General features: G+C 42.6%; 1 protein-coding gene across 2 annotated transcripts in view; it reads left to right on the plus strand.

The window, feature by feature from the left end:
- Nucleotides 1-3,673: 3,673 nt before the first annotated feature.
- Nucleotides 3,674-27,810, plus strand: part of ndrg2 (NDRG family member 2) — a 48,148-nt gene continuing 24,011 nt past the window's right edge. The window contains exon 1 of one of the 2 annotated variants that reach the window (XM_080486475.1): nucleotides 3,674-3,881. The gene's annotated coding sequence lies outside the window, so the exon portion shown is untranslated. The remainder of the gene's footprint in view (nucleotides 3,882-27,810) is intronic. The other variant, XR_013936257.1, reaches the window with a different exon arrangement.

Here is a 27,810-nt window from a genome sequence, read left to right on the forward strand (position 1 = left end):
CCCGGAGCTCTGAGCCGTCTGCCAATCTTTATATCCTGTTAAATTGTGGTTCTATAAACGAGGATCTCCTCACACTAGTGCCCAGTGGCTTTGGCACATGCGCAGTCGAAGCGCACCGGGGTGGATGGCGGTTTTGACGTCAGACTGACCAAAGCGGACTCTGCGGACGCGGAGAGTATGTTCGGGCCTTATGTACATAAGTACACACATGTACATAAGGGCATGTTAAACATGTTAAGCAGCAGCTCCAAGGCACTGAGTGAGGGTTGAGATCGTCATAGGCTCAACCAGGTCCTGAAATCCAGAGCTGAGGCAATCAGCAAGGGGATCAAGGACAGTCGACGCCGTCATCCTGCAGCCCAGAAAATATTCACCTTGTGAAGAAAGACCAGAGGACAGTGTGCTTTTAAAAATAACTATAATGGAGAAAGTTGAAGCTGACCAGCAGCTTTTTAGCCTTTCAAACTGGTAAATTAGAAGACATGTAACATTGAAAGGGAAGAGAACAAATCGGAACTGACATTAGCCAATGATAGACTAAAGGCCGATTCATCCTCCATAAGAGCAAGAAGAAAGTTCGGCACTGCGGGATCCTGCCCAACAAAATTACGTCATTTTCTTCTGCCAGCTCATTCCAGCCGAAGAAATTTGGTTTGGCTGTGCCAACCGTCTGGGCCAAAGTATGTGGATGCAGAACTGCCGAAACTTCAGCACTACCTGTGCATGCGTGTTCCAGCTCGCTAATAACTATCAATCATATTTTAATCATATTTAGCTTGTAACCTCATTATAGATCGTTTGCAACTGATGTCAGATTTCCCGTGATCCTCTCCGATTCGCTTGGTTCCGCCATCTTTTATGCATACAGCTGCATAAGAACATATCTTCGTATAGGATTCATATGATTGATGAATTCCATTCATGTATCGCAGTAAGATAGAGGAGTGCGGTGGGGTTGACCCCTACAGAAATGTGTTACAATTTGAGGACGATGGAGGCACGACGTCCATGTAAATTAGTCCACAGCCTCTGGCCTCACAGCCACAAGGTCCCAGTTAAAAAAAAAAAAAAAAAGGGTCCTCGTGCAAATCCCGGCAGGAGCCTTTCTGTGTGGAGTTTTCATGTTCTCTCTGTGTGTGCTGGTTTTCCTTTGGTACGCCAGTTTACTCCGATAGGCAATACAACCGGCACCGTAACTTCCTGAGCTCCACCCCTGGCCTCCATCACCTCCCAGAGCACTGCACTGTGTGGCTGCTGAAGACGGTCCATTTGGTGAAGAAATTTCCCATCAGAGAACTAATAAGGAACTATTAATAAATCAACTCTGCCGTCAATGTCTCCCATGTGTGAATGGCCGCTCCAACGAGCTGACAGCGAAGACATATGCTAGTAGATCGTTCATATATGTGTAGAGAGCCTCCAGTCTACACCGTATACTAAACGATCTAAAAGAGTATGTGTACAACCTAGTAGAGGTCTACTACTGCAAGTCTATGTATTATATCATTCTGTGTTGAAAATCCCCTCAAAAAAAGCACCAACACAATATGAACAACGAAACATTTTGCGCCTTCCTCAACAGTTACCGGTGTGTTGTAAATAAAAGCTGTCATAAAAGATGGCGGACACTAATGAAAAAGAGAGGATCATGGGAAATTTGTGATGTCAGTGCAAACGATCTATTGTGTGAGACCCGCAGCTCGTTAACATGTCGGAGGGTGGACTTACGTGATGCACCTGAACACATCACTCAAAGCTCCTGCAGTTAAAACCGGACCAACATCGCGGCTGGGACAAAAACTCTATTTTATTACTGAAACAGTTCAGAGTAACGTTAAAGTATTGGAGACGAGAAATAAACTCTGCAGTTGAAAAGTTAAAACATCGCTTCACAGACGTCTTGCCAAATTTTCTTCTTGTTCTTATGGTTTCTAAATGGGAGTATGTAGGAGCCTTTAGTCTGGTGATGAGCGATTTAAAAGTCGCTCCAAGCCCAAGACATCAAACGACACTGTTTGGTTTATATTTGTCATTCACTGATATTGTTTATCAGTAATTGGTGAAAGAGCTACTAAACCCTGCTTCCTTATGGGACCTTCTCCTGCGCCCAGGCTGTTTATACACACACTAAATATGGAGAAATCAGCTCCTTTATTGTCGATTATTTATCAAAAATGAAGCACAAACAGTTCAGAGCTAATTGTTAGTTTGTTGACATAAACATTTTGGACAATATTATAGTACATTAATTTATGTTGTAATTATATTTCTGTGTCTGGGTTTAGGGTGGGGTGAGTCTGGCCAAGCTAGTGCCCTAGCGCCCTCTATTGGCCAGCTGCCACTGCTTCTAAGTCTTATAAACCTCATATAATGTACCTCAAAAGATGAACAATCCTAATGGCTGTTTGGATTTAAGCAGTATAGGAGATGGATGGACACAATCTTTTTTTTCCCAGTAAACTTCCCAGTCTGCAGAATGCAGAAGCATTTAAACACTAAAAACCCAAGAGCATAAATTAGCAATAGCAGTCACTTTCATTTTAAAATCTTTACACTTTACAAAGTCATCCTGCAGGGCGGATCGGACCCTCCGGCAGGTGGGTTCTATTGTTTGATACCCGGGATGAGGGAGTTTTTGAGGCTCCATTTACACAACAACGAAAACAAGTGTAACTGCAAAACTTCTGCATGTTTTGGGTGTCTGTTTACACAACAGCAGTGCTCGGAGCCACTGTCACATCGGAGTCGCATCACTTTTTCAAACCGGCTCCGCAGGTGGAACTTTCTTTTCACAGTCCGACTTGCAGCCGCAGTCTACGGAGCGCTGTTGCTGTGTGTGCGCACCGCCGTTCTGCTGCTCATGCAGGAGTAACAAACATGGAACAAACACTCTGCACATTTCTATAGCATATTGTTCTCTGTGAGGTTTCATTACAAAAACAACAAACAGCGCCACCTTGTGGCCTGGCATGCCGACTATTTTGTTTTTGGTGTAGACGTGAAACCTTTCTGAAAGGAGGTGTTGTCACGTGAAACATCATGTAAACAACGACTAAGAATTATTTTTGGTTGACTATTGAAAGCTAAGTTTACATTTAATTATGGACAATTCAGATAATGTAAGAGTAATTTTATATCACTGCAAATGTTCTGCACTGATTCCACACCAGAACATGTTGAGGGACTCAGAAGGATGGTATTGAAGCCAGAAGTGAAATTCACCTATAACAGTTTTTGAGAATAAAGCTTTGTGGCCCCCGGAGCTCACAGCGAGTCTTTAGGTCTGACTGCGATGCTTTTCCTTCCTGCTCCGTCTTTTATGTACAGGTGTTTGTTTACCCTGCGGCTCGAGCCCGGGCGGCGGGAATCTTCTTCTGGGTCTCACGTCCACAAGCCCACCGAGGGTGGGCTGTACCACTGTGCTCTCCAAACAGGGGGGCGGAAACACAAGAGGCATGGTTTTCTTTATTTTTTCTTCCTTCTCACTATCTCAAAAAACATTGTGTTCCAGTTGTTTATAGTCAAAACTACAGTTTAACACTCTCGATGCATGTAGACTAAAATCAATCACCACACTTGTATTTTTTGTGATTTACAGCCACACAACTTTCTACCACCCCTACAAACTCTTCCAGCTCCGCTGTGCTTTCTGATCGGTTTTTTTTTTCCTCCTGTAGGAGAAAAGACACAAACACACACTGGGGCACTGAAAGGAGGGACGCACACTGGATGATAAGGGTGGAGGAAATAAAGAGAAATAACAGGAGCTGCAGAGAGCAACAACAAATCACCCAAGTGGAAAACGCGACTTGACGTTTATATTTTTTAGAGAAGTTCCCAGAAAACATTTATCATCGTTTCCTTCATCTGCTGAATAAAAGGTGAGTTGGTATATTTTTTTTCCTCTTTATTATTGCATGCACATACAGGCTCAGACTCATTTTTTTTGCAGGAAAGTGAGGGAGTCGCCTGTGTCATTGTTCATTGATTGCAACCAGGCAAGAAAAAGGGCAAAACGTGCAAAGTGCTTTGTTTTCTTGCTGGACTTCAGCTCATGAGCTGAAACCTGCAGGGATGCAACGTGGATGCTTCTTTTTTCCCCTCATGCAGACCGAGTCAAAGTAGCCTGATCTGTGCTGTGCACGCACCCTGCGCGCCCCACAACACATCCAATGGAATACAGGCAGCCCAGTGCCAGGGATTATTGTTTAAAAAATAAATCCATAAAAAAAAAAAAAACCAAAAAAAAAAACACCTTCGTGCAAGCGCTAATAAATGTAGGATGCATTTATTTTCGAGCGCGCTACATATGACAGTGAGAGTCGCGCACATGTGGCACAGCCAGCTGGTCTTTGTTGCTCTCCCCTCCTCCCTCCATAATAACGAGCCAGGCATGACAGCTCCATGGCTGCTGCACACTCAATATATAGGCCACTATTGACAATTTACTGTCGCATGAACTTGAAACATAGGATATCCTGACCCCCCCCCCCCCCCCCCCCCCCCCACACACACACACACACCCGTCTCCTCCCTCCACCCCCCTCCCGTTGCCTCCCAGCAGAGGAGCATCCCCGCTCGTTTCTTTGTGTTTTAACAGTCAGGTTCTCCTCAGGCCGCAGCACTGACAGTGGCCACAGAGGGGGGAGGATCTGGGGGAGGAGGGGGGGTGTTGTTGCTCTCAGGACGCCAGAGGAGGGGAATGTGTGTCAATGTCAAATAGAGGTGTGTCCCCCATATGGGTGTGATTTCATTTGCCCTTTGCTGGTTTGGATGAAACAAAGATCAGAGGGGAGAAGACAGACAACAATGGACTGAAAAGGGTTTCATAAGAGTCTGCTGTTGGTGTGTGCTATAGCCTGAGAATGTTTTGCTTCAGTGTGTCGTGCCAAATCCAAGGACGGACACACACACGCACGCACGCACGCACCCGCGCGCAGCGTCTGTGAGTCATACCGCATTTGGAAGCTCTTTGAGTGAAGTAGAGCCCCTGCTGATAGAGAGCGCGCGTGTTGGAGTCTGATTCGTGCGTGCGTGCGTTCGTGCACGCGCACAGACAGCCTCTTCTCAGACATCATTGACATTATTGTTCAGCGCTGAGATGTGGAAATGCAGAGGATCAGAAATGACTGGAACAACTATGAAAATCATTCACACAAGCTTTTTGTGATCTTGGTTGGAAAGGTGGGTGTGGTGTTACCAGCAGCCTTGCACTGATGCTCCATCCATCCACCCATCCACCCATCCATCCATCCATCCACCCATCCATCCATCCATCCATCCATCCATCCATCCATCCATCCATCCTTCCATCCATCCTCTATACCGCTTTATCTTGTTCAGGGTTGTGGGATGCTTGAGCCGATTCCCACCGTGTGAGATCAGGATTCACCCTGGACAGGTCACTCGTCCATCGCCGGACAGACAGAGGGACAGACACTCACATTCACACCTAAGGTCACCAATTAACACCACATGTATGTTTTGGGGCTGTGGTAGGAAACCGGAGCACCCAAGGGAAACATGACCAGACCTTCTTGCAAATGTGGCATCCAGTGCTTCAGCGTGTGGCCCGGCAGGTTAAGGCGCAATGTAGAACTGGCTTTGAATTATTCTGGGGGTTTCTGGGATCAAGGCTTTGCTAAAGTGTCACTTCACACAATTGTTTTGTGTATTGACATCATCTTTGTCTTCTTAGATTTGGTGTACATGGTGACAATGGGGGTGATTTTGCATGGATATGAATATATTTTGGGACATTTTTGCCCACCTCCTGGTGCTGGTATTGTAATTAGAAGAGTTTTTTTTTTTCCTTTTAAACACAGTTGCAGACAAAGTTGAGCCTCTCTTGTTGCAAAAAACTAAAACATTGTGTTTTTGCAATGCACTACATTTTGGCTGATGCAGACCCAAAATACAATGTTTTCTTATGACTTCTCTTGGTACTGAAATCTGAACTTTCAAGCTCAAAGGGCGTCACATCGTGTTCCCACCATGACTGTTTGTGTTTCAAGTTCTGAGAGGAAATCATGATCAAAGGTCACAAGTACAGTCATTAATTCTTTTAATAAAACACTGAATTTGTTGAAATACAAATTGAAAGGTTTCAATAAAAAAAACATTAATATAACAGTTATTGCAGTTGCAGACTTTATATGAAGACTTACCTTCAAGTGGGCTTTTTCTTCCACTTATTCACAGTTTGGTTTAATTACTATCAAGACATTTTCCAACATGTATTACCACTTATTGCTGCAGGTACATGTGTGCTTATGTGTTTTAACGCCCATTATCCGATAATACCAGGTTAATAACGTCGTAGATTTAAAACATTATCATTTATAGTAATTGAAAACAAAACGTAATAGTGAAACATTTTTTGATCGAGCATTCATGCATGATTGAAGCTGTCATATTAGCAATAATCATGCCTTCTGTTCAGTCTTCCCTTTTAAAATCTTTATTGGCCGCTGTTGATGACGTGCCAAGAATATCCTGGCCAAGCACAGGAGCAGCGTTCTCGCCAGCACATTTCATCCTAATGGACCGTCACGCTGAAATGTGTGAAATTGACACTGTAATTAAGGTCGTTACGCCGTCTTTCTCTTTGTGTACTGGCGGTTATGTACGTGGTTTTATGGGGGCCCCGAGCGTTCGGTGTTAAAGACCTCAAAGACAAATTTGATCATCATTATGTCGGTTTTCAAAGTGTGTCGGTAACAACAACAGTCCTGGCCGAAGTATCTTCGGCAGTATGGTCTGCAAACTCTTGTGTGATTGGTCAGATCTTTCTTGTTTACTTCCGCATTCCGCCACAAGTCTGCGACAGGACTGTACGTGGCTTCTATTTACGCTCGCTAATGAATATATCAGTCATATTTAATCATGATTAGCATGTAGCCTCGCTACTGTGTGGGCCTGAAAGCTTGTTAGCATGTAGCATGTAGCACGGATCCGAGTTTACGTGACGCACCTGAACGCAGCACTCAGGGCTGTCAGCTATTGCTGTTAAAAGTTGCGATTAAAACCAGACCAACATGGCGGCTCGGACACAAACTTTCCCTTTTACTACTAAAACAGTTTAGCGAGATGTATTTTCGAAAACATTTGAAGCGAGAAAAAAGCTGTGCAGTCGTGTGGCTGCCGTGAGGGGGCGTGGCCGACATCGGTTCGACATCGTCTTCTGAGTATGAACTCTCCTGCCAAGCAAGCATTTGTTTTCGGCAGCTGACTCGCGTCACAGCCAGACGTTTCTTCTTGTTCTTATGGCTTCTTATGGGAGTCTGCAGGGGACTTAGAACCTTTTGTTTGGGTTTATCTCGTGAGGGGTTTGCCTCCATGTACAGCCTCTAAATGTTTCACTTACCAGAGCTACAGTGTCGCATTTTAGTGTTCTGATCGGCACAAATAACAACAGATATGCACTGGGGGAGACTTAAATCTACCCGGGAGATGTTTCCTCCCCTCTGGTATTGTCTGGAACTGTTTCCAGGAAACTTTCACCGTTTGCATGCTGGGCAGACCGCAAGACATTATATTATATGATAGCAGTCGTCATTGGAGTGACAACAGAATGTACAGAAATGCAGGGACCCATTTATCCTATTCACAAATATATTCCACTTTGAAATCTGGCATATGCCATCGGTTTTCAACAGGTGTATAAGTGTCACAAGGATTTATACTGACTTGAAAAAATGTCTGAAAAAATAAATTCTCTGCACGAAAACCTTGAAGCTTTCAATGTTGAATTCTGGCAATCTTAATGTGTGCTCCCTAATCTGTTTAGATTAGTTAGAATTTAATCTGTTTTATGGAAAACGTTTGATTTGTTGCATATTTCCGGTCACAAGGTTGTTAATTAGACTAAATTAGATGAGAAAACACATGCATGTGTAGTAATTTATGGATATTTCATTGACATAAGTACAGTAATGTGAAATATATTGACACATTGCCTTGTGGGGTTGCAGCAAATAAAGCAAAATGATCACACTTTATTTCTAGATTTGTTCCTTTCATCTCAAACAAATAATTTTGTGACATTTATTTAAAAAATTTAAAAAAACAAGCATTTTTTTCCACAGTAAGACTAATCGAGTGAGTTCAAAATTGAAAATGACTATTAAGTCTGAAGAAATCAATGGCCTTGTTTTTGTTCGACAGCTGGCAAACGTGTCGTCGCTTTGAACAACGTTCAGATATGATTTGGTGACGACTTTGTAGTGTCGTGTCATGGGCATCTGTCAAGGCCCAAAATAAACCCTCCAGCTGGAACAGCCGCCCTTCGGTCTGATGCTACATCTCCCCAGTGTTTGTGTTCTGGCCAGACTAGTAATCCAAGGAGATCAACTTGTTGACATCATTAAACTGTGGCAGACGAGAATCAGTGTGGCTCAGTTTCCTTTGGTGGAGCTCACGCACAAGCCCAGAATACCACGGAGAGAAATCTCTGGTGAGAGTGTATTAGTTCCTTTGGTCATTAAAGCAGACTTGCTCCTGTCATACATGGTGACCTAAAGAGGCAAGGCTTCATCGTCTCTGCACCACTGAACTTGTTGGCCACAATCAACTCGCCTGGCCTCATTACAGACGAGCTGTGCCATCATTGGACTTTCCCACTGTTCATTTGGATTGTCAGTGACAGTTTGACCTTTCGGTCTGCAGCCAGAGTCAATTTGAACATCACACTTTGTTCACAACAAGTATTGTAGTGGAAGAAAGCTGCTGGCAACAGAAGCCTTCTCATCCTGGACATTAAGTATTGTTTCCTGAAGCACAAATGCACTTCCTGAGCCACCGGTGGAAACTTGCTGGAGCATATTCAGCCTGTCACCTTGCTTGTTTAGTCTTCCAGTGTTAACATTTACTCCAGCGCTGTTTGCCAATCTATCAGTGTTGACCGCAGGGAATGCCTCTGAGCTGGAGTGCTCATGGTTGTACTGTAGAGAGAGATAATGGATTCTATACTGTGGTTTATTTCTGACTTTCACTTCACTACTCAGACTCTCCAGAGAGAAAATGTGCAAATTTTTGCTTTGTGTTTTTTTTCTTTTTTTACCCGTTTTAATTATTTTCAACAAAAGAATTTGACAATAAGACATATTGTGTAAAGACATACATTATAACAATGTAATAAGTCTACACTAGAAAAATTGGACTGAAGTGGAACAAATATTTTAATTGACTTTGCAACAGTTTTGACTGATCAAATCAAGCAATAATGAATAATTATATTATGATGAATAGGAAGTAAATATGCTGTAGATGTCAGCTTCTTGCCCTGCCGACCCAAGACTCTACCGTTCCTTTGAATAACTTGTTGAAATCACTTAACCTCATTGATGTTTGGACAATCCAGCATGTCGCTGAGAAGGAATACTGCTTTTTTTTTTCACAAGTTCATTGTACCTACACAAGTATTGACTTCTTTTTCGATTGTGAACTACTATCTGCAATATCCTCATGAAAATCCCACAATGTCTTGATCTCAGATCATAGGCCTGTTTCTATTGGCTTGGATGCTGGCAGGAAGAAAGCAATGTAACAGTACAGTTGGCAATGTAATCCTAATTTACTTAGTTATCAGATATTTTGTGTTAAAGGGTCAGAATTCATCAAGACGTATGTGGCATTCAAGGACACGGGAAGTTTCAGATTCAACATTGTGTGAGGCCTTTAAAGTAGTTTTCAGAGGACACGTGATATATGAAGCAGCACAAATAATCAAAGGAGACAGAAGTTGTTAGAAATCGAGCAGCAGCTTCCTCTGCTGGAAAAACAATACGGAGAGTCTCCATCTCCACCTCTTCTAAAGGACATTGTAAAACTGAAACACAAATATAACAGCATTCTTTCCAAGCAAATCAACATTGCTTCTAAAAGTAACTAAGACACATAGAATTTGAAGTGTTTTAAAAAAAAATTTAAAATCCTATTACTTTGTATATGCAGTAAACTAGGACAGCTATAATGAGAGTCCAGCATTGCGTCTGAGGTCGAATCAGGTCCCACAACATCTGAAAATAGATACTGTTGTCATCTTAACGTCTCAGAAATAGTCTTGATGTGACGACGTCGGCCAGCTGCAGTTTACTGCGGCTGCTATGCTGCGCTGTGGGTTAAATGTGAAGTAACACTGTAGTGTTGTACTTTATTCAATAAGCAACATTGTGGACTTTGTTAGGGTACTTTTTGAGTGTTTTAGAGCAGTGGATGTTATGGAGCTGGAGGTTCACTTGCTGCTGAACTGAAGGATCGTTGTTCATTTGTCACAATAATCCTATTTGAACAAGCAAGAGTGTAATCATTACAGCCACGCTCACTCAAATGTTTATAGAAACGGTAAGAAGAGATGCAGCCACACAGGGTCTCCTGTAAAATAGTTGATCATAATTCCACAATGGTGTTTGTACTGAGGTCTTTTTGGCAGCTCCGTTGTACATTTACTTGATTAATTCACCAGTGCTGTGTACTGGTGTACCTCATTATACTGTCAAATCTACTGTGGTAGAAAGTGAGTGTAATTGTGAAACGCTGTGGAAGTGTTCAATACACCATGTTTGTATTGTTGACATACCACGATGTGATATACTGTGAAGTAGTCAAATAAAACATGCTCAGCAATGGTTCCCAACCTGGAGTTTGAAACCCCGAGATGGATCACCCAGTTCTATGTGGCCACTCTTACCCTTATGTGGGCAACAAAAAAAAAAGGTCACGTTAAAGAGACCTTATTAAAACACAATCCGAAGGGTGTTGTGATCGTATGCCAGTGGAAGCGGGTGTGTCCAGTAGCATTTGGCTGCAGTGCAAAGATTTGGAGATTTAGTCAGCACAACAGCGCATTATCCACCACAGTGTGAGAAAACAGGTACAGGAACTCACTGCTCCTTAAAAAAAGAAGAGCCAGCTCTGTCCCTTCTTGGAGACGGTGTCTGTGTTTGCAGACCAGTCCAGCTTGTTGTCAGGAGCCACACCCAAGTATTTTTTAGGCTGTACAGTCCCAGCCTCTCCTTGAGTGAGGACAGGCTGCCTGGGTGGCTTTTAGGGGTGGGAATTGATAAGATTTGATCAATATCAATGCCATTGTCAATTCTGCTTTTCAATCCAATTCCCTATCAGTTCTCCTAACAATTCCTGAGTATTTTTTTTGAGAGTAAAAAAGTAGTTTTACAGTCTTTTACACCAAAAGGAACAATTTTATTTTTTCCAAACATGAAGCTTGAATTATAATTTTTCCCTTAAAAAAGAACAGTCAAATGTGTATTTGCCTTCATTGGATGCCCCCTGGAATTTACACTTTTTCAAATTTTGAGGTGTTGACACGTTAACCCTCTCTGGGAGGTCGGAGACTGAAGAGGAATGAGGTGTGACCTAGGAGGAGGAACTCGTTCTCTCGGTCTGCAGGGAATCCTGTGTTTTCATATTGTGTTGGGGATATTCAACCCAGAATGATGGAATACATAGACGTACAGTAGTTATCCTCTACTAGATTGTGTATGTCTACACAGTAGACATACTCTAGTAGATCCTTTACTATGGTGTGAAAACTAGAGGCTCACATATATAGTGAAGATCTACTAGCATATGTCTACGGTGTCGGCTCGTTGGAGCAGACATTCACTACACCGGACAGATTGGCGGCAGAGGTAATTTATTAAAAGTCCCTCATTAGTCCTCCGACAGGACATTTCTTCACCAAATGGACCGTCTTCAGCAGCCACACAAGGTGGGGGGTGTAGCTCAATAGGAGGTGATGGAGGCCGGGGGTGTAGCTCAGGAGGAGATGATTGAGGCCGGGGGTGGAGCTCAGGAGGAGATGATTGAGGCCGGGGGTGGAGCTCAGGGAATCACGGTGCAGGTTGTTTTGACTATCAGAGCAAACCGGAGTACCGGAGGAGAACCAGCACACAGAGAAAGAGAGAACATGAAAACTCCACACAGAAAGGCTCCTGCCGGGATTTGCACCGAGACTTTTTTTGATGTCGCCCTGGAAAATGAATCGCTAAGAAGAATCGATCACATTTAAGGTGTACGATTCCGATGGAATTGATCAATTGGAGCCGGTTCCAAGTCAGAACCGGTTTTCGAATCCCATCCCTAGTGGCTTTGTTCATCTGAGGTCTTCCACCGTCTCCTTGGTCTTGGTGGTGTTGAGGAGGAGCCTGTTCTTACAGCTGCAGTCAGTGAAGGCCTCCACAAGCTCCCTGTTCTCCTTCTGCTGTCCTCCTCGCACACAAGCTACAGCAGCAGTATCGTCAGAGTATTTCTGAATGTAGCAGGAACCTGATATGTGTGGAGTGAGCAGGAATGGGGCTAGAACTGTTCCCCGAGGAACCCCAGTGCTGCACTGCTGTGCGGTTCCCCAGCCTGACAGGCTGTGACCTTACACCCCATGACACTGAGGTTTTCTCTCAGCGTCGAGGGCAGAATGGTGCTGAATGCACTTGAACGTCCACAAACTTTATCCTCACATAAGAACCAGGCACATTCAGACAGGCATGGACCCGATGCAGCACGAAGAGAACTGCGTCCTCCACACCAATGGGATCCTGGTTGGCCAACTAAAGAGGATCTAATTCCTGAGTGATTATATATTTGTGTTGCAGCTCCTCTTTTATCCAACTCTTTTCGAGCTGCTGAAGGCAAAACTAACCTCTTTGAAAACAGACAAAGCGACCACAAGCTGGAAAACACAGTGGAACACTTAGAGGAGCAAACAAACATTTCATTCAGCAGCCGTGTGTGAAAACTGGACAGATACTTGTTAAGCATCCAGAAACGACGCAAACTAATGCTGAGGTGTGGTTCCCTGATGGTTACTGGTGGTTTAACACAACCATCAAAATACAAATCAACTCTGAATGTTTGATTCTTCATGGGAAATATAGAGACAGAACAGGTGTGTTTGTGTTTAAAAGCAGCTGACAGTAACATTTTAGAGCATATTCTCTTTTAATAAAAGCCCAGTTTTCAGGGTAAAAGTCTAAATGTGTAGTTAAGACTAGGGATGCACCGATACCACTTTTTTCTAATATGTGTATGAGTACTTGCATTTGAGTACTCACTGGTACCGATACCGAGTACTTAGGCCAATACACCCTCTTTTTTTTTTTCCACAGATGTTATTTGAATAACATTCCTACATTGTACTGACATTCAAAATAGTTTTTTTTTTGTTTTTTTATGGCACTGCCACATATACTGTTAGAATAGCAATATACTGCGTGCGTGACCCCTTTAACAGATGCGCTGCTGGCTTGACCAGTGTGCCTGAGAGAGCGAGCGTGCTTATGCAGAGCGGGTCTAGCGCGAAGCTGTACATAAAACTAACTGACAAAGAAATACAACAAGTGTTCATCTCTGAAACTGAGTTCCATTGTCCTGCTTTCCACCGGCTGTGAGGAGACGGAGTTAACGGCCCGGAGTAGGAGTTGATCTCCGTTGCGGTCTGGAGACCGGAGCGGGAAGGGTTAACGCTTTGTCATAAACTGAGAACTAACATTTCGCAAAAGTGCTTTCAATAAAACTGCAGGGTTTCCTCTACATTCATTTAGGAGTGGCAGCTCGGTGGAACAGACCAAACACAGGCTGCTAAAGCCAGTCTAAGTCCTGCTGCTTCATTTCAGTCCACTGTTGCAAGCAGGAGCCTCAAACCGTCATTATGACGGTCAATTCTCCAAAAAGATGGCCGACAAAATAGCGCTGTGCACTCCTCATTGCCCGCCGCGCCTTGCAGCGAAGTGCCGTAAACCTCACGCTGCCGTAAAGCGGCATCGGGTGTCGTGGTATCGGTGGCAGTTTTATGAGTACGAGTACAAGCACTCATGCCTGGTATCCTGAGTTATGACTTCAGTGGAAGCTGTGATTGCTACGGTGTTTCTCACTTCAATTTAGGTTGTGCTATCAAGTGTCCATTGACTATAGTGAGACGTCTACTGCAGACTTAATAAAATGCAATATGTTGGATATCGTAAGACAAACCCAACCTCTCCAGTTGAGGAAGATCTGTGTGCATCAACTGTAACTAGCATATTCCAGTGTTGCACTTCTACCTGTGAACATCGACAGCAACACTGATTACTCTCTGTTGACAGTGAATTTAATTCAGTGTCTCAAACTGAGCAAACATGACTCACCAGAGTCAAAAATGCAAAACAAACATTGAAATTTGTGCTCACAGGCGATCATCCAAAGCACACCGAACACAGCCGGAACCTTTCTCCCACTCAGAACTACGTGTTTCTGTTTCCGAGTGGATTTTTAAAATTTTTTTTTAATTATGTTTTCATAATGGATTTCAAAGCCTGCCGGCTCGTGCACAGCATCAGAAACACTCATCTCTAATGGGCTTCTGCACAAAACAATTGCTCTGGAAATTCAGCAAATGTTCCTAAACCCTTTTTTTAAATCATAAAAAATGTTACAAAATCTGACATTTAATCATCTTCGGTTCATTTATGCCTGATCAGGTCACAGAAGGCTGAAACCTGGAAAGTTCATAAGTCCAGCACAGGACAAACACACCGATATGGAACTTTAGTTTTTTTAATCATGGCTGACCTCAGTTCGCACCGAAATGCAAACTGATACATTGTAATTTCACCTTCTTTTACTGTTGCCCAAATTCTACATCAACTAAGTGTCCTGTTCCCATGACAACTGAGCACAACAACATGGAGAGCGCCATGTTGAATTGGCTAAAACAAGAGAAGAAGGAGAGAAGTTTGCATGTTTCACTCCAAACATTTCAGTTTTATAATGAGGTGTGGAAACTCGAGGCGGATATTTGCACAATTTGAGAGGAAGCTAATCTTTCTGGAAGATTAATCCTTCATCAGACGCTGAAGTACTGGTTTGGCTGCTTTGGTGTTCGGCTGGAGCCAGTCTCTGACCTCCATTTCAAACGGCTCTCGCAGCGGCTGCCTTGATCTGTACCAGCGCGCAGTAGCTTATTCACACTTATGTAAGCGCTGTAATCAGTCCCAAAACTCATCTTCCGTTCATCCACTGTCCACTTTTAGAAAACAAATGCGTGCACAGGCCCTTGTAATGTGAGCTCAGTTGTATTTTTACTGCGTGCAGAGTGAAGACGAACAAACTCGCTGGTGTCTGAGACGGTGTGGAACAGCGCTTCTCGCTGTGTAGGCGTTCGAGGTCGGTCTCGTCTGAAAGGAAATTTTGACTGGAGTTGGGCGGTATTACATTTTGATACCATTAAACCGTCCCCACATTTCCCCGGGATATATAGTATGACTGTGACAAATTAAATTATTTTGTGGGTCCACACAGTTTCCTTATATAAGTCTCCAGTTATAACAATATAAGTTATCAGGTTATAGAGTGAATTGACGTGGATATTAAGCGTCTGGACTACAAAGTAATAGAACAATAGTTTCTAAAGAGCGAAGACGGGGAAAAATATCTAAGTAAATCGGCAGCGGCAGGCCGCATGAAGGTGCATGTACATGTAACTAGTTGCATGTAGGGGAAACATCGCAGTATTCATCGGACTCTGGGACTTTCTGGCTATTTGTCTGGAGGTCAACAACAAATTGATGTTGGCCAGCTGCTAAGAGACTCTGCTCTAATAGTCTCAATTCAGCTTTAGGGGCAGTTCACTTTTCCGCTGCCAGCCGTGTGAAAAGCCACGATGATATTACAGCAGTCTGAGGGCGCGTTGTGTGTTTGCCTTTGGTCTTGCACTGCAAACAGTTTATTCTCATCGGGTTCCCATTCCGGAAGCGCATCTGAACACAGCAGAATGACTGGAAAATAAGTCGTCTGGAGGCATTTAGATTCAGGTTTCCTCTCAGGTGTAATGGTGTGATCAGTCAGCGACATATATGGTGTCATGTTAACTGACAACCACATATGAGTTGTGAGGGAACTGCCAGTCCCCGACAGCTGCACTTTCATCTTCTTTTAAGTCTTTTTTGGGACCAACTGGTTTGATGCACAGCTTGCCATCTTGTCTTCTGTTTCACTTTCACTTCTGGGCCTTCACATTATGACGCCACATCCAAAAACTATTAACTGTCATCTTGTGAAACAACAGTTCGGAGAAACATGATAGCAAAGCTGCTAGTTTTAAACTGTATTTGTATTAAATTGAAAACTCAACCACACATACATCAGTGCTGGACTACCACTCATTATTTAGGCATTACAGACATTATATTTACTAATATATTCGGCCTCTATCTGTCTATATACACAGCAGATTTTATTTATATTGGTAATGAAATTGATACTGTTGCCATTTTTAGATACTGCACGATACTTTATTATCGCAGTATCGTCCAACCCTAATCTGGACACATTTTCATGGACATTTCATCTGAATCTGTATGTGTTTGCCAACCGTAGTGTCTCGGATGTATGAGTGTGTGGAAATATCGATGTGTGTGTTTTTTTTAAGCGATGTGTAGGCGCACATGAGCAGATTGTTCCTGCATCTGGGTCAGGGCGTATGGATTTTGTACTGTGTAGGTGTGTGAGATTACAGCAGTCTATATATGTAAGCGTCTAGGCCTGTGTGTGTGTGTGTGTGTGTGTGTGTGTGTGTGTGTGTGTGTGTGCGCGCGCGCGCGAGGGACAGCTCAGTCCTCTGCTTGATGGCTAAAGGCCAGACACAGATCGGGCGGAGAGTACAATGGTCCGTCTGTTCCCACGAGTCCAAGCAGACCTTAACAACACCCTATTTTTAGACAAACCTTTTGTTTAAATTCATTCATATTTCAGATTTATTTCAGACTATATTTAAGTCAGTTAACAACCTTGATTTATATGGTTTTGCAATTTTGGCCACGTCCAAACAAGCCAAAACGATCTTTTTTCACACCTCACTATGAACACGGCTCAACACGAGGCTGCAGGACATGTAGTACACATGCCAGGCCTTTAGGGGCACTGTGTATCACAAAATACACCAAAAATGAAGAAGACAGACCACATAAAAATTTTGAAGTAGACTCCTGCTCATAGACTTCTATATAACTCTGAGTTGTATAGGTCTATGCTCCTGCTGCTGCTCCTGCTCTTCCTCCGGTAGCGTCGGTAGCTCCTGCAGCTCTACAGGAGCTTCTAGTCCGCCATTGTTGTGGTTATTAGATGACATCACGGACCGCGGTGGGGGGGAGAAGGGTGGCCATTATACCAAAAATATTTTCAACAGATGATCGTCTTTGCCTTCCACTCCTCAGAGCCGAGTCGGGGTTTTAGAATTTCCCTACTCTAGAAAGTATGAAAGCCTCGGATAACCAACGATCATGAAGTCAGTAATGAGATATAAGCTTGTGGCAACATAGTAGGACAGTTTGTTTTGGTTCGCCTCAGTGATCCTTTCTGCATTGGAGGTTTATGATACCTTGGGCTTAAATCGATATATTCATCTCTTTGTTTGTTAGTTTATTTTAATTTGTGTTTAATAAGTGTTGATGAATGGATTTCAAACTTATTTAGGAAATGACCATGACTGCAGCAGCCTCAAATCATTTCACTCTATTAGTCACATTCTCCCATTCATGCACACACTCATGCAGGCATCTATCCCTCCATTGGGAGCAGTTAGGGATTCAGCATGTTGTCCAGTGACACTTGGGAAGGTGTGAGTTGGGTGAAAAAATTGCCAAAGTCGAGATTGGAAGACAACCGACTGAGCCACAGCTCCTTTTAGGCCATTATACTTCATCACCATTTCTTCAAGTCAATTCTGTCTGTAGTTTGCATGTTCTTCCTGAGCATGGATCGATTCGATGTGGATTTCCACCATTGCACAGTAGATGTTGGATCTTACGATGTGTGTGCCAAACTTCGTCATGTATACTTAAAGCTTGGTCACTTGAGATGTGGAGCCGGAAAAAACCCCAAACCCTTGTGTATTTGGCTGCAGCAGCTCGTCATCGTGGAGTTATTTATTGTTATCAGGTCTTAGCTTATGTCTCCGACGTATCAATTTACCCTCGCTTGAAAGCTGCGTGTGCGTGCGTGCATGTGTGTGTACGTGTGAGAGAGATTGTGTGGATCTCTGCAGATCTGCGTCTGACAAAAAGGAACATCAAGCGATTCAATGACCAAATTTTTATCCATGGTTTGTCTGATTTTGATTCGTCCATTGAGTCTCTCATTTTGACAATGATGAATTTGCATGGCAGTACCTTTATGATGACTGAAACATGATTAAAGTCTGACTGATACATTTACTAACTGGAGTGTGTGGCGGCGCATCGAGCTCGGTCTCCAGTGAGTTTTTATGTTCAGTTATAAAGCTGGAAAAGGTTTAATTATTGGTGAATTTCATTTTCACTTCTCTTTTCATTTTCATTTTCACAGTTAATGATAATAACTCTAAGGTTCCCGCGGGATTTGTAGATTTTCCTAAGTTGTTTAATTTCAAGCAACATGTTTCTGGGCCCACGCATAAAGCTGGACATACTTCAGACTTAATTTGTACTCATAGACTAACAATGAATAACATTTACCTTGAGGATCTCCTGGTCAGTGCTCAGGAATGTTTTCCTATTTGGTGTTTTCTGGACCTGCTGCCACTGTAACTCCATGTCCCATCCTAGACACGTCACTAACAAACACACAGCGGAAGATTTCACTGCTTTATTTGACCAACACGGTCTGTCAGACTTGCTCCTCTCAAATCTAAAACTCCTTCTGTTGTGATCTCCTTTCCTCGGATTGACGAGTCTGTCCGCTGTCTCAGGCGGAGGTGTAGGAAGATGGAGCCTTTATGGAAATCCACTAAACGACAGGTCCTCCGGCTGCATCGTAAAGACTAGAACTTAATGAAATGATCAGGGTTGGCAGAACAGCATACTTTGAAAACCTCATTTCAGCCAACAAAAGAAATTCCAAAGTTCTCTTCTATACCATAAATGCAATAATCTCTCTTTCCACTCTACAAGGGCCTGTTTCCTCTCACACCGAGTGCAATCATTTTCTAAGGAGCTTTGTTGATATAGTCAGCGCAATCAGAGCCAAGATCCCTCCTTCGTCACACCATCTTTCTGCTGGTGCTCCCAACCTCTCAATTTTAACTGATTTTCCACATTTCCTTGGAGGTTGCTGGTTTGTTGCACAAAATTAAGCCTTTGTATGGCCCGTTTGATTTTCTCCCCATCATTGTTTTATGTTTTAAAAAAAAATAGGTCTCACCATTCTTAACATAATAAATCTCTCCCTTCGTCCCTACACTTTTTAAGCATGTTATAATCTAGCCCCTGCTGAAAAAACCAAATCTTGACCCCTCCCTTCCAACTACTTATAGGCATGACAAACTGCCCTTTGTCTCTAAAATGCTGGAAAAGGTTGTTGCCAGGCGGCACGCAGCTCCGCCAAACAAATATAACATGTATGGCCCGTTCCAATCTGGCTTCCGTAAACTGCACTCAACACAATCGGGTCTGACTAAAGTCACTAATGACCTTCGGATGTCAGCAGATGATGGCTCATTATTTATTGGTACTTCATGACCTCAGCTCTGCTTATGACACCGTGGATCGTAGTATTCTGTTTGATAGGCTAAGGCAGGTGGTGGGTATCTGAGGATCTGCCTTGGGCTGGTTCTCATCCTTCCTCTCTCACAGCAGGTTGTCTGTTTCAGCAGCCAGTTGATGTACAACACAGCTCCTCTGTCTTTTGGTGTCCCACAGGGCTCTGTCCTGGGTCCACTAATGTTCTCACTCTATTTGAGTCTCCCTGGGTCGGATAACTTGTTTTTTTCCCCCAGACAGGCCTGGTTGATGTGTCACTGCTCAATTTTAAGTATTTTATTATTTTGTTCATTTATGTTTTTAGTGCTCTGTATCTTAGCTGTTACTCCCATTTTATTACTAGATATACTTATATCTTTACTGGTTATATTTCTGTATTGATCTTTTCTGCATTCATTTATGTAAAGCACTTTGTAATTGTTATCTGCGAAAGGTGCTATATAAATAAACTTGACGTACTTCCTGACAGTACACACAGGGCAGTGTGGAGACAGATGCTACACACTGCCCTGTGTGTACTGTAGACTGTAAGGAGATGTACGAAGCATTGATTCAGAGGCTGTGCGGAGGTGGTTCACGGCAATTCATAGCCATCGCATATCATTTACATACTGAGTATGTATTAGTCTTTATGGTTTTTAATAAGCACTTGTGTTGGTAATTGGTATTGGTAAGTAGCAGAAGGTGAGTATTTGTACTCAACCTTTAAGAAAGTGGTATTGCATCCCCAGGTGAAAGTGCTCCAGCTCTCTAGCATTGGGAATGAACGCTTGCTGATCCTCACAATGGTCAAAGGTGCCCCTTCTTGATCTACTTCATCAGTCTTTTCAACGATATCTCTGAGGATGCAACAGATCTCCTGCTCCAATCGCAACCTGAGAAAGACTACGAGAGGCTGGACGTCTCGGTGGAGGTGAGGTCATGATAGAGGGAATAATAGGAAGTCTGACAATGAAAAGAAGAATCGAGCTGAGCCGTTGAGTGATGGGCGACAGAAAATCCCAGTAGACAAAGGAACCTGCTGAGAGACGGAGAAGGAAAACAGGACTTTGTCCGCGGGAGTTTTGGCTCCGCTCTGAATCTCCATGGCGGCTGCTGTTGTGCCTCCTTTTCTACCCAGATATTTGTTGCTCTTTTTTTCTCTCCCTTCGACTGCTCTCGCGTCAGGTTTTGTCCAGCAGCCCCCCCACCAACAACCCAAATAGTTGTGCTGACTCCAGGAGGGTTGATTCATTTAGAAATAGGCAGTCGTGAATGTGGGCCGACTTCTGATTAAAAGCAACTACTCCTCTACTGATAAAATGAGGTTTTCCTTTCTCTTGTATTGTTCAGATGGAAAATTTAAAAAAGAAAGAAGTTAAGAAAAAAGAACATCCACCAGGACTATTAAAACTCATCAATTACTTTTGATGATCGTATAAGAAGAGGATGTGATTGATGCTTCTTGATAAACAGTATACTGGTCATTGGGTGAAATCAACTTTTGAGGACAAGAAACTGAAGTCCTGTTTACACCAAGCCTAACATAAACCAGCTTAGTGAAAGAAAAAAAATGACGATTCAGAATAAGATGAATCGATTTATATTTCGTCTATACCAGTGAGTCTTAACTATGAGGCTGATGATTATTCTGTGAGCTCCACTGAGAGACCCACAAAAAACTGCAGGATTTTGTGTTGTCAGTGATTCTGCGTACCTTCGACGTGTAAATGGACTCCTCAAACACAACCCGAATTTAGAGTTTTCACTTGAATATGTTGTTGTATACACAGGGCCTAAGCATTCAAAGTCGAGAATAGTGAGATACCCTGAAGGACAGTTTTGTAAGATCCTTGTTGTTGCTTTTTAGCAACCTCCACAAAACAGAAACATTTCAAGAACAGTTACAAAAATGGTTTGCACACCCATCGCTCTAACTGAAACGCAGCTGCCTGTCAGCAGAATTGCTGCCCTCGCAAAGGTCCCCCCTTTCCCCCTGAGAATTCTGACTGGAACTTTCTTGTTATCCCCAGTTAATGTTAGAAAACCATCAGACATAAATGGTGTCTATTGGTTTAATATGCCTCTGAAATGGAGCCTTGTCAGCAACTGGATTGAGAAGAGGCAAACCAGCTGACTTCACCTAAGATGTTTTATTCTTCCCTCTTAACAGAGGACATTCTTTTTTCCAGTGTCCCTCTTGATGGCAATAGTTGCACACATCTGAACCACTTTTACATTAACATGCCGTTGCAACTTTGGGGATAAAGAATCTGCTGTCCGGAATTCATCCCTCTGGTGCCAACAATGCCTTTATGTGTTAACACATATTCATCGCCCAGCACGGCAGCCTTAGAAGTCATTTTGTGTTCATTAATATACGTAGACTCTCGGCCACCGTGAGGTCAGAAAGGTGATTAGACTACATTTATGTGTGCTGTGTTCATAAAAACCCAGAGCCTCTTCTGGCTAACCAAGGGGAAAATGTTTATTTTCCAGTCTGTCATACAACCAAGATAAACCCTAAACACGATTTATTTTCTGCTTTATTTTGCACAAAGCCAAGAAACACCTCTTTTGCTGGCGACCACCATTCTCCTGCACAGGGAATCCAGATCGCAGTGAAAATCTGCCTTCATCTGTTGTTTTCTGTGTGTTGCTCATCTCTGGACGATTGTGCTGAACTGTGAGAACGTCGACCTCAGCAGGGACTGTGGCTGCAGGCAGCTGTCTGAACTGCACACATAAAGCCGGAGTAGTGGGACCCAGGTGTGACGGCGGCAAAGCGCCGCAGACGAACGTGATTTGCTCCAGGACATAACAGCTTCGGTCCCCGAGAGTGTGTGTGTGTCCTTCACACCTGGGTCGTGTGTGTGTGTGTGTGTGTGTGTGTGTGTGTGTGTGTGTGTGTGTGTGCGCACCCAGGTGTGGGAGCAGGGTGATATATGTAATTGCATCTTCTCACAATTTGACATTGGTTGAAATTACAAAAACAAATTGGATGTACTGCTTTAATAAAACCTCAAAACATAGGATTTGGTGGGGTTTTTTAGTGTGTGTGGGTGGGTGGGGGGGGGGTTATAAAAGGTTTAATTTCATATTTCATATTTTCATTCATCATTTAAAAAAAAAGTCAGTTTAATGCAGTGGATGTAAATTGTTTTCTTTCAGGCTATCCCTGAATTTAAATGCTACTGGGAACCTGATAATATATATTTTTTTAATTATTATTATATATAATTATATTATTATTGGTCTGTGCTGGCTCCAGCTTTCTGCACACAATCCCTGATCATTAACACAGATAACATCTGTAACGGCTTTAAACTATTTCAAAGTTCAGTTTATTAACTCAATTTGTAACATTTAAACTGGACTTTTGGTCCGTGTGATTCTCAAAACGGAAAAAGTGTAAATGATTTACTAGGATGTGCACTTTTATAGACTTTACACAATAACACTCTTTTAAACACTTTTTCAAACTGTAAACATTGGTCACTTTCCTGATTCATCAGATTTTTCTTTTCAAAAATTTGTATGGCTTTTTAACAAATGTTTTTACAACAATATTTCTTATGTTTTATATTTTCAGATGGGACGGAAAATGCAAAAACCCTGAAACATTTGAAATTATCACCCACATCAGTTTGAGCATTTTTATTTTTATTTTCACAAAATACAATTAACCTTTACAATTCTTTCAAACCTTCCCGTGGGCTCACCACCCACAGAAACGGTTCTTAATCGGTGCAATGTGATCTGGGTGACGGTGCTCAGACTGCCACCCACACCACCCGGAAACGGATAAGAGGGAGAAGATGGATGGATGGATGGATGGATGGGTGGATGGATGGATGGATGGATGGATAGATGGAATTCTTTCAAACTTATTTCACTGCATTTGTGTGTTGCACCACAGTCGGACCAACTGAGCGTCATGTTTCCATGACTACCAAGCACAAAGCACTGGGGGAGTCATGTATTTATAGTTTTCTAGTGGAATAGAATAAAAAGCTGAAATACTTCTGAGGAAAATAAATGTAAGTTATTTTCTCAATATCCTGCATGTTCCACAACTGTGGCTGGCTAAAGACAACAGACCCGAGATTAAGTTAAGAGTTAACACAAGTATTTATAAACAAAGACATTCTCACCACGTGGCAGCTCACACTGGATGGCCGTGCTCTCCCCTCCACATAACGTGTAGGAAAAGAGCTAATTCACATTTACACACACTTTTAAACAACAACAGGCGGACTTCTTCTAGAGACCACTGCCTGTGACCGTTTGCTCACTTCCTGTCCTCTCTGGCCCAATCACGGTGGGAGACTCCCTGCCTCAGCCAACCTCCTCTCTCTGAAGGTGGACTCAAGCTTCCAGCTTCAGGTTGGGAACATTTCCTGGGTCCATGTTTCCATATCAAAACCTACTGACTCTGAGCATCACTGAAACCAAAATGGTGGCAGAGCACATGGAAGAATGCAAAGCTGCTAAAATGGCAGACTACAAGTAGGTATGTGAAGAAAAATGTAAAAGTCAACCAAATAGAAAGCAACTGATACCACTGAAAAACAAAGAAAATGACACCAAAACCATTCACATATCTTAACAAATAAGGAATTTATAGGCAAAAGAAGTTTATGAATTAGTGCAATTTTCTTGAAGGTAATTGGTGCACAAATCTGTGACCGAAAGCATACACACACATACATGAAAACACTTGTAGTTTCTTTAATAATAAAGATACCTCAATGACACTTTCAGGGAAGGTGAATCACTTTATATTCTACAATCTGAAGGAATAATAATATATATTTGAAGTTTGTTCTTGGTCTGAAATAAATGTGATAGTATTAAGATTGGAGCTGCCACACCTTACTACCAGACTAGTACATACTACCTACTACTTACTACCACACCATATTTATTGTATTAGTCACTTTTTATCTGTATACATGTTTTTTTTAATAACATGGTAATTGTGTGTTTTTATGTGTTGAAGTCGAGTGAGTTTTTAATACGTTCCGGTGACGATCTGAATGTTGACGGAAGTGAAAAATTCAAAATGGCGGAGGACGAGGAGTTTCCCAACTACGTAATTCGAGGGAATCCCGAGGAATTACGCAACACTATTCAATCAAAATGCATATTTTCCGGGTAAGACGCAGTGTGTCACTGACCAAAATGCGGATCACAAATCGGGAAGAAAATAGCGGCCGTGATCGGCCGTGATGTTCACATACCTACTACATGGAAGAATTTATAAGTGAAAATAGTTCAACATAAACAATAAATACAAACTAGTTTTGACTGGCGCTGGTCTCTGTATTCTACTGTGTTTGTGTCGTTCAGGTTCATTAGAACCAGGAAGTAGAGATACTCGCCAGTCTTCATAACTGGTATCGTGGAAAACCGTCCTCTTGTCTGCTCTCGACCAATCACAGATGAACTCACCTGTGTCTAACTGTTGCCATGGTAACAATGTAACTGGCAGGCATTTGGACCCTTATATTGACTGTTGTTACATCTGATGCCTTCACTGAACTTTTATGACTAGTTCTTCATAAGAATTGCTCTAAAGTCTGGATATTAGCACTGCTTGAAAGAAACAATTTATGATCATAAACTAGCAATAAAACAGCAGAAAGAAATGGCAAACATATAAAAGGATCTTATAAAGTTAAGCTAATCAAGCTAATCACCACAACTGTGGCTAATGCTAACATTATATAGAGGGCCACAGTCGTCATATTGCTTTCAGGATGATTGACTTGGTGGAGGATCAGTGAAGTGTTTTCCCAGTGAAAAGGAGGTCATTGAAATATTAACAAAGCTTTTTTTCACTGGCGGCAACCGTTCCGGATGATGCTATTGCTAACACCGGACACTGCTGAAATTGATGGAAAAGGAATCTGACTTACAAAGGCAAACAACAGCAAGGCACGGAGGTATTAGATGTGTGGAAACAAAACCCTCAATAGTTTAATTTTACTTCATTTTATTTGACTGCGGGATTTTGTCAAAAGCCAAAGTGCCGGGTACAATTATACCCAAGATGTGACATTTACACAACTCAACCTGAGGTCCCTCACTGTAAACTGTCATTTTAAAATGTCATGGACTACATGGAGGTTTTAAAGCAATATTTCACTTTTAAACCTCTTCCGTCCCATCTCGTCTTAAAGCCCTCGATATCATCACCTTCACGCATTGAAGCAGCTGCTCATGACCCCCAAATGCCACAGGTTTAACCTTTCAGCATTTCAGCCTACATTCTCAGTACCAGTGATCCTATTGTCTTCTGCTCTACTCTCCACTTGTGTTTATGTGTCTGGCTACGAGTATCCAAGTGTTGAAGCGTGGCTCTTTCATTCAGAGGTGGTGGCAGTAGAGTGAGATCAACTGCAACAAAGCCAACTACCAGTTGCCCAGTTTAGCTTTTCACTCGCTGTTGCATGGCGTGAAAGAAAGAGGGTGTACCAACAATGACGCCGGCTAAATGGAGACAGAGGGATAAAAGGCCTGCCGCATGACAAAAAGATGGATGCAGAGCAAAAAAGAATGGATAGAGCTGTGAAAGAGGGAGAGAACGACATGAATCTTGAGGACAGCAGGCAGATTGAGTGACAAAGAGTCAATTAAACTTAATCCTAAATACACCACAGTCGTTTCAAGACACTTGACAGAGAGAAACCCGACAAACTCCCTTTTAACAGGGAGAAGCCTTTTCAGAACCAGCCACAGAGGTGGAGAAGTTCTGCTGTTCCTGTTGGGTTTAGATAAAAAGAAAGGACAGACAGATTGTGGGGATTCAATCCCTGGTTTGGGTTAGATTGTAGGGATTCAATCTCAGTCTCTGAGCAGTCTTAACCTCCGGTAGAATTACTAGAAAATGGTCCATGATGGCCTGAACCAGCATAATAAGCTTTATTAAATGAAAAAAGTCTTCACCCTAACCTTAAAAGTAGAGACTTTCAGCCTCCCTAACTGAAACTGGGAGCTGGTTCCACATGAGAGGAGCCTGATGGCTGAAAACTCTGCCTCCCGTGAAACCTGGGAACCTCCAGGGGGCAGCACTCAGAGAACCAAGTGTTCTTCTGCTGTTCCTGTTTGACCGGAGCTTCAGAAACAAATAGGAAAAATAAGTGTAATTTCTAGGGATGGACCTGAATATCCAAATACTGGGTTGGTATGGTGGTATTCACAATATAGCAAATTCTATAGCAAAACAAATTCTTGTGATGGCGAAAATGCAACTTTGGATACGTAAGATGTTGATTGTTTTGGTTTTGTTCAGGGAAAATGTCAATTTGTCATTTGTTTTCCTTCTCATTGTTTCCAGCAGTGTAGTGGTTGGCACTGTCACTTCACTCCAGGTTTACCCTGATGGCCGGCCAGGCTTTCCTGTGCAATAGTTGCATGTTCCTCCTGTGTCCGCATGACTTTTCTTTCACCATCTAAAGACATGTTTATCACCTGCTACTATTGAGTGTTTACAAAGGCCATTGTCTGTGTGCGTTTGCACAGTGATGGAGCATTATGGGCACTAAATGTCGGGAGTGAAGGCGAGCTCCTGCTAGCTGTAGCTCCAACTGCTGTAGAGGTTAACGCTGGTTTTGATGGAAAGAAGTCAGGGTTCATGGTGCATTGCGATTTGTTGTGTATGGAGTCCCCTGTCCAACCAAAAGCATCAGAATTTGGAGCTAATGTGATTTTTTTGGTCAAAGTCCTGCCATCCATGTGTGTATTGCTTTGGCGCAAACCATCTGCACGAATTTCCAATGTTGACTTGGCCTCCAAAGTCCTCAAGCCTCAATCCGATTTTAGCATCTTGGGATGGAGCCCACCTTGAAAACGTTGGACTTAACAGAACTTCTGGGAACATCTTGGTGCCATGAGGAGTTTGTACTCTAGTGGATAAATCTGGGTTACACAATCTAGGTCTACTCTATACCGCGGCTTTCGAGGGGGGTCGGGTTCTCAAAATGCGAGCCACAATTGGACAGAAAAAGCCACAATTAAAGTTTTTTGTATGAATTTCCTGGGCATTGGATGGGCGTCTTGTCTGTACGTCATATGAACGTCAATTAAAAAAAAAAGAAGTGCGACTTCACCGGGAACTAAATCCACATTAACATACACAAATTAACCTCTGAAATACATTAATATGCGTCAACAAACCAATAACTGACACCAAACACGGATGGCCATCAGAATTTTAAAAAAAAAGGTCCAGACGACCAGCGATCCAGTCCTCAGTACCATCGTATACAACCCAGTGCTGAATATGAATAATACAGTTTATAGACTTTACCTTCAGACA

Source organism: Lipophrys pholis (genome assembly GCF_963383615.2).
Source record: "Lipophrys pholis genome assembly, chromosome: 18".
In the NCBI taxonomy this organism is placed as follows: Eukaryota; Metazoa; Chordata; class Actinopteri; order Blenniiformes; family Blenniidae; genus Lipophrys; species Lipophrys pholis.